Source organism: Molossus molossus, unplaced genomic scaffold, assembly GCF_014108415.1.
Source record: "Molossus molossus isolate mMolMol1 unplaced genomic scaffold, mMolMol1.p scaffold_m16_p_5, whole genome shotgun sequence".
NCBI lineage: Eukaryota > Metazoa > Chordata > Mammalia > Chiroptera > Molossidae > Molossus > Molossus molossus.
In genome coordinates, this window is record NW_023425388.1 from 10,550,394 (window position 1) to 10,565,024 (window position 14,631).

The following is a 14,631-nucleotide window of genomic DNA, read 5'->3' on the forward strand; positions in this document are numbered from 1 at the left end:
AAATTGTAGAGTCAACAATTAGCAGTATCTGCCTTTATTTTTAAATTTGGAGGTAAACACCAGAACAAGCGACTAAATGCATTGAAAGCAGATATCCTGGGAAACAGGAAGTGGGTGAAACAGGAGACCACATTTTTTTGTAATGAGATTTTTCCCACTAGACTTTTTCTTCTGACTTGTATTTTGAAAAACTTTCAATCTATATAAAAGTTAAAGGACAGTACAATGAATATCCATATACTCTTAACCTGGATTCCACATTAGCATTATTTCTCCCTCACTTTTTAGTGAACCACTTAAAGTGAGTTGAAAACATCACAACACTTCATTCACAGATACTCCAGCTGGTGTCTCTTGAGAACAAGGACATTCTCCTCCATGCTCTGAATATCAACATCACATCTAAGGAAATTAACAATAATCCCCTATGATCCCCTTTTTGGACTGATATACAATCAGGTCAAATTTCCTCAATAGCTCCCCAAATGTTGCTTATATATCTTTTCTCCATCCAGGACCTAATCAAATTTCAGTTAGCATTTGGTTGATTTACCTCTTTGAACTTTTAAATTACAGCAGAGTCCCCGCCCCACAAGCCTTTTCTGTTTCTCATGACACTGAGTTTCTGAACATGGGACTCCAGTTGGCTTACAGAATGGCTCACGTGCTAGACGTTATCTCGTGCTTACATTAAGGTTCCCATTGAAACTGTTCCTATACACATGTATTACTTTATAAACATAAAATAAAATTTAAAAAGAGATGGCATTTATTTACATTTATTAAAAAGATGCTGCTTTCTCTCTCAGGTCGCCTGAGGCGGAAGTCTGATGCCTTCCCTGTGTTAATTGGGTCAGCGTGTGCTTACTAAATGTTCCCTAACACGAGTCACTCCAGGAAACAGGTTAAACACCTTTTCTCGGAGAGGCATACATTTCCACAGCTTTTCATTTAAAATTTGTTCCCAGTGGGGATTTTTTCCCTCATCTGCCCAGGAAATTTTCTTGCTGAAAATTCTTGTGTCAGTTATCAGAACCACACATGGAAGTTGTTCTTGCACAAATCCCTGGGCAACTGAATAGAACTGATTCTCCTGAGCGATAAACCCAAGACTCTGCACTCCGGGGACCCAGGCTCTGTGCCTGGTCTGCCACCGCCACTGCTGGTGACCTTGAGCAAGTCCTCGGCCTCTCTAGGCTCCAGTGTTCTTATCTATAAAAGAGGTGGGTAAAACAAGTTGATCATGAAAATAGTTTGAGACACAGGTCTAATTTAAACGCAAAAGAAGCCTCGAAATATTCTTGTGACATAGAAGTAATCAACAAACGTTTAATGAATTTAATGGTGAAGGACTTCAGGACATGCAACCCTGGTACATTAATTATTTTGAGCTGAAGACACTAGACAAACAGCAAATGCAGAGAGAGGCTAATCCTGAACTCCTCTCATCTGCCTAAAGCCAGATCCTCCAAAAGGAACTGTTGTCATAAATCCCCTGCCACCCCAGGAATGTCACAACCCGGAAGATTGACTTATCACAGGAGACTAGGAGTCAGCACCACACCTAGAGAAACTTTTTCACAAACTGTGGTACCTCCCATCTAGTCTTCTAAGGTCCCCTTCATCTCTCCTAAAATGTAGTTACTCTCCTCTAATTGACTACTCTACCCTGCGGCTCCTCTGTTTAGGAGGGTATATGAACTCTTGAATCTCACCAATTTATTATTCACTTCTTTTTTCTTGTGATGCTCCCCCATATAACTGTTTAAAATGAATCAATTTGTATTCCTTCTCTGTGAATTTGCCTGCTGTCAATTTATTCCACAGACCCAGCTATTGAACCTAGGACAGAAGAGGTAAAGTTCTTGTTCTCCTCCAGGGGAATCTCCGGGTTCAACCTGCTGGTGACACCAGGTTACCTTTATAGCTTGTGTTTCCTTCCAATTGCTGTGAACCCTTTGTAAATTCTCTCTCAAACTCAGCTAGAAGGAAGGCAGAAGCGACGCAGTGAATGCTGGAATTGACTAGGTGGTCTGTGTCCTGCCGCACACTCTGCAGATAAGTGATTCCTCAACTTCGGGCCAAGCTCAGAGCCCATTAGACTGCCATTTTCTACTAAATGAATGGGGAGGGGGCAGTAGATGGAGTCATCTCTCAAAAATCTCATGGAGCCAGTTTCTAAAACTTTGAGGAACAAGAGACAATGTTTTTGTGTGTCCTTTGTACTGTTGTCATATTGAATAATTGGTTGGATACCTACTTAATGGTGTTTCCCCATCTTCCTTTACTTACATGACCCATTCTCTAATGGCTTTTCCTCTTTTAAGTGGGTATTAAGGAAACATCTGACTTTTTCTTTCTTTGCTTTACAGCATGGCTTCTGGTCTCAAAGCTTTCTGAGCCTGTGAATAATTACCTGCTTTAATTTATGGATACCCTGAAGGTAATAACATAAATTGCTCATGATTCAGTTTTGCTTGTACTTCCTGTATAAGAGTCTCCCCCTCAAAACATCCTGGAATGATAACATTACCCACTGCTACTTTAAATTTCCACAGAAATTTCCACTAGAGTGTCTCTCACATTTCTTACACCCGTGATCAATGCAGGCTTTAGTGAGTAAGGAAAATTAATCGTCCTCAGTCTTGTTGGAGGGGCTCTTCAGAAACAGTTTTCTCATTTACTTCTAGATCCTAAAATCGTTTCTAGATCCTCAGAGCCATGAGAGCCTGGAGAGAACAGAAGAGGGTAAAATGAGGGGTCAACCAGGGGCTAGGTCAGATCTTGACGGGCGGGAGGTTTGGGGAAGAGAGGGAGAGAGGGCGGGGAGAGTGGGAAAGGGAGAGAGGGGCTGGGTGGAGAGAGAAAACCAGAGAGTGGGCCATCATGGCAGTGGCCACAGATTTTAGGAGTCTTAGGAGACACATCTATCAAATACAATGAAAGGGCCTTTTCTGCATCCTGATTCTAACTGTTTAAAAAAAAAAAAAATTACATCACAATCAAGGAAATGGAGCATTGACTGGATTCTGGTGAAATTAAATAATTATTCTCATTTTAAGAGGCCATAATGTTATTAAGGTTCATGTTCTTTTTGAAAAGTTTTTATCTTTTAGGAATTCTAACTGAAGTGATAATGATATCTGGCGTTTACTTCAAAATAACATGAGTTGGGAGTGGATGGGCGGTAGAGATGGCATAAGACTGGCCGAATGCTAGTAAGCGTTGAAGCAGAGGGAGGAGTGATACCCACATGCTGTTCGTAATAAGTTTCTTTCTAACTTTCTATCTGTTTGAAAATTTTCAAAACAAATTTTAAATGATAACCAGGAAAACAAATCTTTTCACAACTGACAACAAGAGACGAAGAAGTCCAATTTTATGAGTTCCATTTTATATTAGGCAGCCCTCAGGTTTATTGGATAGAAATAAATTCTTGCATTTGAAGGAAAATGTAAAAAAAATAGGAGATGGGAAAAGGTAGAAGAGTCCTGATGTTTTATTTCCCCAAATAACGCTAATATCACCACACATTTGACTAATGTTTTATAGTCTCAAAGTACTTTATATCTCATTTGATCTTGGGAAAAGCCTGCTATGTATATTAGTTGTCATATATGACATCTGACAAAATGTCTTCATTATGTTGTTTTTGCATTTTTTTAAACAATTTACTTTAAACTTCTGGAAATACTCTTATTGCTTTATTAGTCTCTTAGTTGAGTCTTAAGAATTTATTTCCTGTTCTCACTTTGCAGGGAAAACTCAGCCTGAATGTCTATTTACAATATTAGAATTTTTAAATGTTCCCCTATCCTGATTTGAGCAGTCTTATTTTTCCTCTGAGTTTCTATTTGGGGGAATGCACGGGAGAAAAAAACCCTTTTTTACTTCCTTTGAGCCCACCCAGCTGTTTGATTTTGTGTTTGTTTGTTTCCCACGCTCCCAGTCGTGAGAAGACACCACAAGTGTTCTGTTCTTTTTAATACTTTATCGGCATTTCCTTTATTAGCCACATTATCTTTTATCTCTTTCCTGTGAAAGCTTTTAAAGTAGAAATTGATGAAGTCACGTCATTTGTTATTTAAATATTATGCCATCAACATTTACGAGTACATTATAAGAAGATTTAAACACAATATCCTACCCTAATAATCACAAACCCCCACATATTTAGTAATCTGACCCCCCCCCCCTTTTTTCCTGTGTGTCAGGTTTCAGAATTAGGATTCTACCCTCCAAGCACAGGAAACTATCAGAGACCCTGGTATTAAAAAATCTGAACTGTCGCAGACCTTTCACAAGGTCAAGGGCAGTAAATGCCTATCTTTGCAGCAGCAACACATTCTTTATACCAAAAACCTAGATGTGTTTTGCCAGCATTAGTCTTTATGGAATCACAGGACCGCCATTCAACGGATGCAACGAATCGATACGCCATACCAAGACCATCCTATAAGAAAGGGTCTGTAAGCAGATATCTGGGAGACAAAGGATCCTCCTGGGTGAAGGCTTCCCTGGACTCAATAGGACTTATTTACTCTATGACACTGCAAATATTAAATATAGCTACATGAATCACACCGCAAAATTCCAGTCCTGAAATCTGGTGTCAGGCATAACAATTTGTCCTCTCTCCTTGCTCATGAATAACAAAGAACCCATTGAAGAAATTTTGGTTTGTATAAAGAGTACTTTGATGCTTTATTCCTCTCTCTGGAAGATACATTCTGCATTTGACATGACATATGCTTCTCAAGTATTATTTTGTGTTTATTAATCTTTGAACTGAATTGTCAGTCTCTGTAACTAGGAAGACATTTCCCCAGAACCCTCCTGACTCATGCTAAGGGTACAGAACAGCTGATAAACTCCAGTGACCTCTGAGGAGACAGATGGGTTTTGTGGTTTAAACACCCACGTGGCTTTCTGGACTATGGATGACAGCATATCCCAGGTTAAAATAGTTAGCAAAAATGCTCAGGCCTTCTCCATATTTATCAAGTTGATCATAGGGCTTATGTTACTTGTTCTATGGTTCTGTAAAATCTCTTTATTATAATGATCCTTGCCACTTTTATTCATCATTTGCATATGTCTTTGTGTATATAGTTTTTTTAAAAATTGTTTTTTCTTTATTGATTTTTAGAGAGAGAGAAAGGGAGAGGGAGAGAGATAGAAACATCGATGAGAGAGAACATCGACTGGCCAGCTCCTGCATGCCCCCCACTGGGGATCAGGCCCACAGCCTGGGCATGTGCCCTGACCAGGATCAAACCAGCAACCTCTTGGTGCATGGGACGATGCTCAACCACTGAGCCACACAAGCCGGGCTTGTATATATTTCTTTATACATGCAAAATAACCCTTGCTTATTACAACAGTAACAAGAGCTAACATTTATTAATTGCTTATAATGTGCCAGGCACTCTGCTAAAAGCTCGAAACTCTTGCCTTATTTAATTGTAAACAACTCTATAAGATAGGTATCATCTCCATTTTACAGATATAAAGTCATGGACATAAAGGAAACAAATTTATCGCCTATTCATTCTTCCTGAAAAAAATTTTAAAACATGCAAAAATGGAGGAAAAAATAAACTAGTAATATTGCAAACATCAAGGTTACATAGTTACATAGAAACTGTGTAAACATCAAGGTTAAAACACTAAAGAAAAGGTTTTTAAAAAATAAAAATGAGGCAGGATAGTAGGAAAATTTCTTGGCAAGTGGAATTGGGAAACTGAGACAGATAGCTGGACAAACTGGCCAAGCAATTTACAGCCACATAATAAATAGCAAAGTCGTATCTTACACATTCTAGACCATGCTAGGGCAGACTTGCTTTGGTCCCAGTTCCTTTTTGGTGACGGGTAATTCTTTGAAGGTAAAACTGACCAGAAAACACCCTATATGCTTATTTTGATTCATCAGCATATTAAATAAAGGACACACCTAAAAAGCTTATGATTGTTCTATTGAGATCCTCCAGAGACCTTCCCTAAACTTCCAGCCTTTAGAAAAAAGATAAAAACCCTTAAGACAAAGAACCCAGTGTTTTCTCTCTCTCTCTCTCTCTCTTTCTCTCTCTCTCTCTCTCTCTCTCTCTCTCTCTCTCGTTAAAAAAGAAGTATCAATATTGGATCATTAATTTTTACAAATGTACCATACTAATGGAAGATGTTAATAATAAGGGAAATTGGGTATGGAGTATACAGAAACTCTCTATGCTGTCTTGCCATTTTGCTATACATCCAAAATTACTCTAAAATAAAATGTTATTTTAATAAATAAAACCAAATTCATTGAGTTGTTGTAAGGATTAAATGAGATAATCTGTCTAAAAAGACCTGCACAGGATCTTACTGAAATATAGTAAATATTCAATAAATATGAGCTTTAATAATGACTAAAACAGCCTGGCCAGGTAGCTCAGTTGGTTCGAGCACCCTCCTGATATGCCAAGGTTGTGGGTTCAATTCCTGGTCAGGGCACATACAGTAATCAATCAATAAATGCATAAATAAGTAGAACAACAAATCTCTCTCTCTCAAATCAGTCAATTAATAAAAAATAATAATGACTAAAAAAGTGAGGGTTATCGATAGAATAGGAATAGTATACATGGCTTTCCAAACTACATATGGAAGTAGGGGGGAGGTAAAAAAAAAATAAAAAAGAAAACTCAATCTATCCAATACAAAATAGTAAATAAAAAATGGAAAAGTTAAAGAAGAAAGCAATGTAAATAAAAAACATAAAATAAGATATCAGAAATCAGTAACTACATTAAATGCGAATTGGTTAAACTCACTATGAAAGGGAAAGATTTCACACCCATTAGGATCCTACTATAAAATTATTATCTCTCTCCCCCTTTCCTTTCCCCTCTCTGAAATCAATGAAAACACAGAAGAAGAAGGAGAAGGAGAAGGAGAAGGAGAAGGAGAAGGAGAAGGAGAAGGAGGAGAAGGAGAAGGAGAAGGAGAAGGAGAAGGAGAAGGGGAGGGGAGGGGGAGGGGGGAGGAGATAACAAGTGTTGGCAAATAAAGTGCTCTTAACCAAATTCTAATTGGTGATGGTGTGTGGGTGTGTGGGTGTGGGGTTTCCACACCAATATTAAGCAATTAACTCAATATTGAGAGTATCTACCATCCAGTGATAGAACCAGACTCCATAGGTTAAGGGTTTAGTCTCACAAAAATCTTCCTCCCCACTTAAGATTGTCACCAGAATTTCTGACGGACCAGCTATAGACTGGAGGTTCCAATGACCACCCCCAGTTTGGGTTCCATTAATTTGCTTGAGCAGCTCACAGAACTCAGAGAGACATTCTATTTACTCTATCACCAGTTTATCATAAAAGGATATAAATCAGAACAGCATAGGTAAAGGTAAGGGAAAAGGCTTTCATGCTCAATCCGAACATACCACTCTCCTCTTACATGTACACATGCAGCAAACTAGAAAATCTCCAAACCCTATCCTTTTGGGTTTTTTTTGTGGAGACTTCATTAAGTAGTCATGATTTATTAAATCATTGGCCATAGAAAATCAATTCTACCTCCAGGACCTCTCCCCTCTCTGGAAGAATGTGGAAGTGGGGTAGGGTGTGGGACTGTAAATTTCAACTCTCTAATCACAGGGTTGGTTCCCCTGACAACAAGTCCTGGTCCTTAGGTGTAGTCAAAAGTCACCTCATTGACATAACAAAACTCTGGTTATAGCAGCACTATTCACAATAGTCAAAAGATGGAAGCAACCCAAGTTCACATTGACAGATGAATGGATAAACAAAATAAGGTATATACATACAAAGAATATTAATTTAAAAAGGAAATTCTGACACGCTAATTTGTGGATGAACCTTAAGGATATTATGTTAAGTGAAACTGTTGAGGAGGAAAATTTTTTATCTGCCTTTCTTGGTTCTCCTGGCTGGTCTAAAAATCAAATTGATATGAGACAGATTAGCAGGAGAAAAACAAATTGAATTTTAATAATATTGTACACCTCCTGTAAACATGAGAGAGACACAGGAACACTAAATAACTCACCAAAATGGTGGATGCCATCACTTTAAATACTACCTTCAGTCAAAGACACAAGGCGATGTTGGGGAAGGAGAGTCATTTATGGAAGGTTACCAGGAAAAGATCAGTAAACAAGGGGAAGATTGCTATGCAGATTTAAATCCAAGCTTCCAAGTTTTCTCCAATATAATAGTTCTAGAGATTTAGGAACTTTTCCTGGGACAGTGAGAAAGATACCCTTCCAAATGTAAATGTTCTTTTTATAAAGAAGGGTTTCTAATGGGTTTTCTGAACTTCTCTTATGTTTGCTGTTTCTTAAAATTAATCAGGCTAAAATAATCAATATCCCAAAGAGGCATGTTTTGGGGCAATAAATACTGCTTCCCTTCAAAGCAATCCAGTATTAAAAAATACCGTATGGTTCCATTTATATGAGGAATCTAGAATATCAAATTTATAGAAACAGAAAGTAAAATGGTGGTTGCCAGGGGCTATGGAGAATGGGAAATGAGTTATTGTTTCATGGGTAGAGAGTTTAAGTTTTGTAAGGTGTAAAAGTTCTGGAGATTGGTTGTACCACAATGTGAATGTATTTAAAACAAACTGTACACTTAAAAATGGTTAAGATGGTCAATTCTAAGTTATGTGTATTTTACCACAATTAAAAACTTTCTTAAAGAAAAGATTTTCAGTCTGAGTGAAAACATAAAAATTCAGCAATAACATGATATGTTACTAGGGAAATGAGATAATAATACCGTTGTAATTTAACCTAGTTATGAATAACAGGAAAGGAGCAAAGGCATGCCACTTGTGCAGCTTTGCCAGGAAGCTGCAGTTTGGACATAAGCCCAGTAAAGTCTGGATGAAATAGGGAGGGTACTTGCTTTTCAGTCACACCTGGGAACAGGTCATTGACCAGAGTGGGCATGGCCACTGCAAGCATGGGAAGCTTTGGGATATTTAATCTTCTAAACAAAGAAGTTCACTCTCTTGTCACAGTTGACTCCTGGCTTGCAGGACTCTCCTGCTCCTGCTCCCATAACCATATGAACCCCACACACGGTGGAATAATGGTCCGCAACTAGCCTAATGCTACCTGGATCCAGCTCCACCATGGAATGGAAACTTTGGACACTGGCTTTGCTTCTAGCTCTACTGAATCCCCTGCTGTACATCTTCAAGGCCTGGATTAAGGGAAATGGGACTTTGGAAACGCAGAGATGTAATTCCACAAAAATACAGCTTTCTACCACGCTTCATCCTCTTGTGGGGGCCTCCAGAAATGCTTATTCCATTAGTACCAGAAGAATCCCACTTCCACTAGTAGGAGAGAAAGACTATCCATGCATTTCTCCGATAACAATACCACTACAAGCCTATTAGAATGGGAAAAACCCAGAACACTGATAACATAAAATGCTGTGGAGGATGTGGAGCAACAGAAACTCTCATTCATTGCTGGTGGGAATGCAAAATTTTGCAGCCACTTTGGAAGACAGTTTGGCAGTTTCTTGCCAAACTAAACATACTCTTGCCATAGGATACAACAATTGTACACCTTGGTGTTTACTCAAACAAATTGAAAATAATGTCCACACAAAAACCTCTACCTGGACATCTATAGCAGCTGTTGAAGGAAATCAAAAGCAGGCTAGCGGCTTTGGCTAGAAATATAATTGTAGGTTTACTCAAGGGTCTTAGAGCTTGCAAACTGGAAACATTACTGGGCAAAAATCCAGAAGTGTTCTAAAGAAGAAAGAAAACTTAAGAGTTCTTAGAGTGAAAAGTACAATCTTGATAATAATAAGTTCTGCATCCTTAGCCCTAGGATTGGGCCAGGCCAGTTATCAGTCAGATGTCAGGCAGTTTTGATTATGTATATCAGGTGATCTGGAGGATGGGCACCAGGAGGATGGGCACAAGGAGGATGGGTTGCCAAAACTTGGAAGCAACCAAGTTGTTCTTCAGTAGGCAAATGGATAAACTATGGTACATTCAGACAATACAATATGATTCCACACTGAAATAAATGGGCTATTAGACCATGAAGAGACATAGAGGAAACTTAAATGCATATTACTAATCGAAAAAAGCCAGTCTAGAAAAGCTATTAACTGTATGATACCAACTATATGACATCTGGAAAAGGCAAAACCATGGAGACAGTAAAAAGATCAGTGATTTCCAGGGGTTAGAACAGAGGGATTCATAAATCAATGGAGAACAGAGGATTTTTAGGGCAGTGAAATCATTCTGTATGATACAGTAATGATGATACATGTCATTATACATCTGTCAAAACACATATGACATAGATCAATGCCAAGAGTGAATCCTAAGGTAAGCTCTGCCTCAAGAAGCAAACAGAACACCTAGTTACCTTAATCCAAAGAGGCCCTCTCTAATGCAAGCTATGGACTTTGAGTGATATTAACATGTCTCTGTGGGTTCATCAGTTGTAAGAGATGTATTGCTCTGGCGCAGGCTATTGGTAGTAGGGGAGACTTTGCATGTGTCAGGGCAGGAGGTATATGGGAACTCTGTAGCCTCTGATAAATTTTGCTATGAACCTAAATTTTCCTGCTGTAAAAAATCAAATCTATTTTAAAAAAATTTAATCCAGCAATATGATTATCATAAGACACATAATAACAACAACAAAACATTGAAAATAAGGGATCAGCAAAGGCAAACAAAAACAAAAACAAAAAAAAATTTCATGGCAATGTTAATATAAGGTAAAATATAATTTAATGAAAATGTACATTAAGAGAAAGAGATAGCCCTGGCCGGTTTGGCTCAGCGGTTAGAGCGTCGGCCTGCGGTCCGGAGAGACCCGGGTTCGGTTCCCGCTAAGGGCATGTACCTCGGTTGCAGTTTGTCCCCGGCCCTAGTTGGTCGTGCGGGTGGCAGCCACTCGATGTGTCCCTTCACGTCGATGTTTCTGTCTCTCTCTCCCTCCCACTCTATCTGTACAAAAAAATGGAAAAATATCCTTGGGTGAGGATAAAAAAAAAAAAAAAAAAGAGAGAAAGAGATAAATGAACACTATAAATTGATAAAGATTTAGTCTACCACAAATATATTGATAGCTATGAATCTTTATGTATAAAACAATATCTTAGCAAAACATATATATTTTAAAACTGCTCTGGTGTGAGGTAAAGAGAAGAGTGTTTTCTCTTTTTACCCTATACATCAGAATTGGGTTCATGTTTATGGTCCGTGTACAATTCTAAACGTGTGCTTATTTGGTGAAAGAGAATGAGTACTAAAATTTGGATAGATATGTCACTTTGTCCTCCAAAACTACTGTGCCAAATAATTCTTCTATCAACGAGGGATTTTCTCCATGCCTTCACTAAGACTAAACAATACCATAAGGGAAAAAAATGCTAATCTGATAAGAAAGTGGTATCTTGTTTTTCTTTGCATTTTTCTGTTCACTAAGGAAGTTGAGTTGTTGTTTTTTTCTTAGCCAGAAACGTTCATATTTCATATAGTCTAATCAATTACTTTTTTTTCTTTCTTGCTTGCTTCTGGGCTTGCTGTCTCATTTATTAGAAAGACTATCACTGTGTATGTATATTTTCCCATATTTTTTGTTGGTACTCTTATTGTTTTGGAACTTTAATGTATTTTTCTTTTCTTTTTTTCTTTTGGTGTGAAATGGCTATTTATTCTACACAGTTCCCAACTGAGTGGCCAGTTGTCACTAAACCACTTATCGAATTTACTTTATCCCACAGTTGAAACCTCACCATTATTATCCAGTGGGTACATGAATTTGTTTCTGTACCACTACCACAGTCTTTGAAGTCCATTATTTTAACAGTCCATTTTGATACCTACTAGAGCAATTTCCTCCTTGTTATTCTTCTTTTCAAAAACATCTTAGCAGTTTTTAGCATTTATTCTTCCAGGTGAACTTCTACATTTCAAAAAGCTTTCTGTTAAGATTTTGATTGGAACTGGACTCAACCTTTGGAGAACAAATGACACAGCAGCATGATGCAGCGGTGGGCAAACAGGCACTAAACAAAGACAGCTCTTCTACTTTCGCAAATTCATTAATCTCATGAATTTCAATTTATCTTAAAGTCATGGGGCTGCTATGAGATACCTAAGTCATGGGGCTGCTATGAGAATTAAATACGATAATGTATATATATAAAATGAGTAGCATAGTGCCTGCCACATAACAAGTGCTCAATAAATGTCACCCTCAGATTCAAGAACAGATACATACCTTGGTTGTATATTGAGAATGTCTTTCAGTGATGATCAATTTTCTTCAAAGAAGTCTCAAACATTTGTTGTTGTTTTATTTACAGTCGCATATCTATATACACTTGACCCTTGAACAACACGGGTTTGAACAGTGCGGGCCCACTGTATGTGGATTTTTTTTCAACAAATATGGTAATTATAATTTTAAAACAAGATTATCTTTTCTCTAGCTTACTTTATTGTAAGAATACAGTATAATATATATGTAATATATAAAATATGTGTTAATTGATTGTTTTTGTTATCGGCAAAGCTATTAGTTTTGGGGGAGTGGAAAGTTCTAGATGGATTATAAGCTATGTAGGGATAGGGGGAGGTGTCAGTGACCTTTATTCCTGCATTGTTCTAGGGTAACTTCTATTTATTCAGCAAATAATGAAACCATGAAAAGCACATGATAATTCATCAATTAAAAAACTAAACTATAGCCCTGGCTGGTTTGGCTCAGAGGTTAGAGCGTCGGCCTGCGGTCCGGAGAGACCCGGGTTCGGTTCCCGCTAAGGGCATGTACCTCGGTTGCAGTTTGTTCCTGGCCCTGGTTGGTCATGGGGGTGGCAGTCACTCAATGTGTCCCTTTCATGTCGATGTTTCTCTCTCTCTCTCTCTCTCTCTCTCTCCCTCCCTCCCTCTCTCCCTCCCACTCTATCTGAACAAAAAATGGAAAAATGTCCTCGGGTAAGGATATAAAACAACTAAACTATACTTGGTTGATTCAATGGAGGCAAGGAAGTATGATCATACATTATTATATTAATCAAAGATTGTAAATTAATTTTTATGGTAAAACTAATCACATTTTACACTTTTAATATTTGCAATTTAATTTAAATATTGTTCATCAATTATACCTTAATAAAGCTGTGGGGGGCAGAGGGAAAGAAGAGGAAAGGATGTACCAAAAACAGACACTGAACAACTAAGTCCCCAGAATTATTCAGCTTGTTGACATTCGGTACAGCCAGTCTTCCTCACTGGCCACTCCAACTAGCGTGATGAATATCTTAGTCAGTTTGGGCTGCTGTAACAAATGACTCTAGGCTGAGTGGCTCAAACAACAGAAACTCATTTCTCATGGTTCTGGAAGCTAGAAGTCCAAGATCAAAGTACCAGCAGATCTGGAGTCTGGTAAGGGCTATCTTCTTGTCATACCCTCACATGAAGAGAGAGAGAGAGAGAAACAGAGAGAGACAGAGAGAGAGAGAGAGCTCTCCTGTGTCTCTTCTTATGAGGGCACTAATCCCATTCATAGAGGCTCTCCCCTCCTTGTTTAATTACCCATCATAGGCCTTCCACCTCTAAAGATCATTACCTGAGAACTAGTCTTCAACATATCAACTTGGGGGATACAAACATTCAATCCATAGCAAGGGAACCTACACAAGTCTGCCCCTTGCACTGATGGAGGCTATGGGTCCAAAAATTCTTAGTAATTATATAAAATTAGGTATGAGGATGTCCAGCCGGTGTGGCTGAGCATCGACCCATGCAACAGGAGGTCGCTGGTTCAATTCCCAGTCAGGGCACATGCCCAGGTTGTGGGGCCAATCCCCAGTGGGGGGCATGCAGGAGGAGGCCAATTGATGTTTTCTTTCATTGATGTTTCCTTTTTTTTTAATCCTCACCCGAGGACATTTTTGTTCAGATAGAGTGGGAGGGAAAGAGAGGAAGAGAGAAAGAAACATCAACGTGAAAGGGACACATTGAGTGACTGCCACCTGCACAACCAAACCAGGGCCGGGGACAAACTGCAACCAGGGTACGTGCCCCTAGCGGGAACCAAACCCGGGTCTCTCGGGACCACAGGCCGATGCTCTAACTGCTAAGCCAAACCGGCCAGGGCTCATTGATGTTTCTATCTCTCTCTCCCTTCCTCTCTCTCGGAAATCAATAAAGAAAAAAAAAGTAGGTATGGGAACAAGATGCATCGAATTCAGGATAGTTCTTGCCCTGGCCGGTTTTGCTCAGTGATTAGAGCATCGGGCTGCAGACCAGAGAGTCCCAGGTTCGGTTCCTGCTAAAGGCATGTACCTCGGTTGCAGTTTGTCCCCAGCCCCAGTTGTGGCAACCACTCGATACGTCTCTCTCGCATTGATGTTTCTCTCTCTCTCTTCCTCCCTTTCTCCCTCCTGCTCTATCTGAAGATAAATGTAAAAATATCCTCAGGTGAGGATTAAAAATAAAGAAAGAAAATTCAGAATAGTTCTTGCCTCTGGGAAGGAGGACGATGTGCTGGACCTGGACCTGGGATGGGTACACAGGAGCCTGTGATTCTAGCTACAGTGTTTTTTTTTTTTTTTTTAAAAA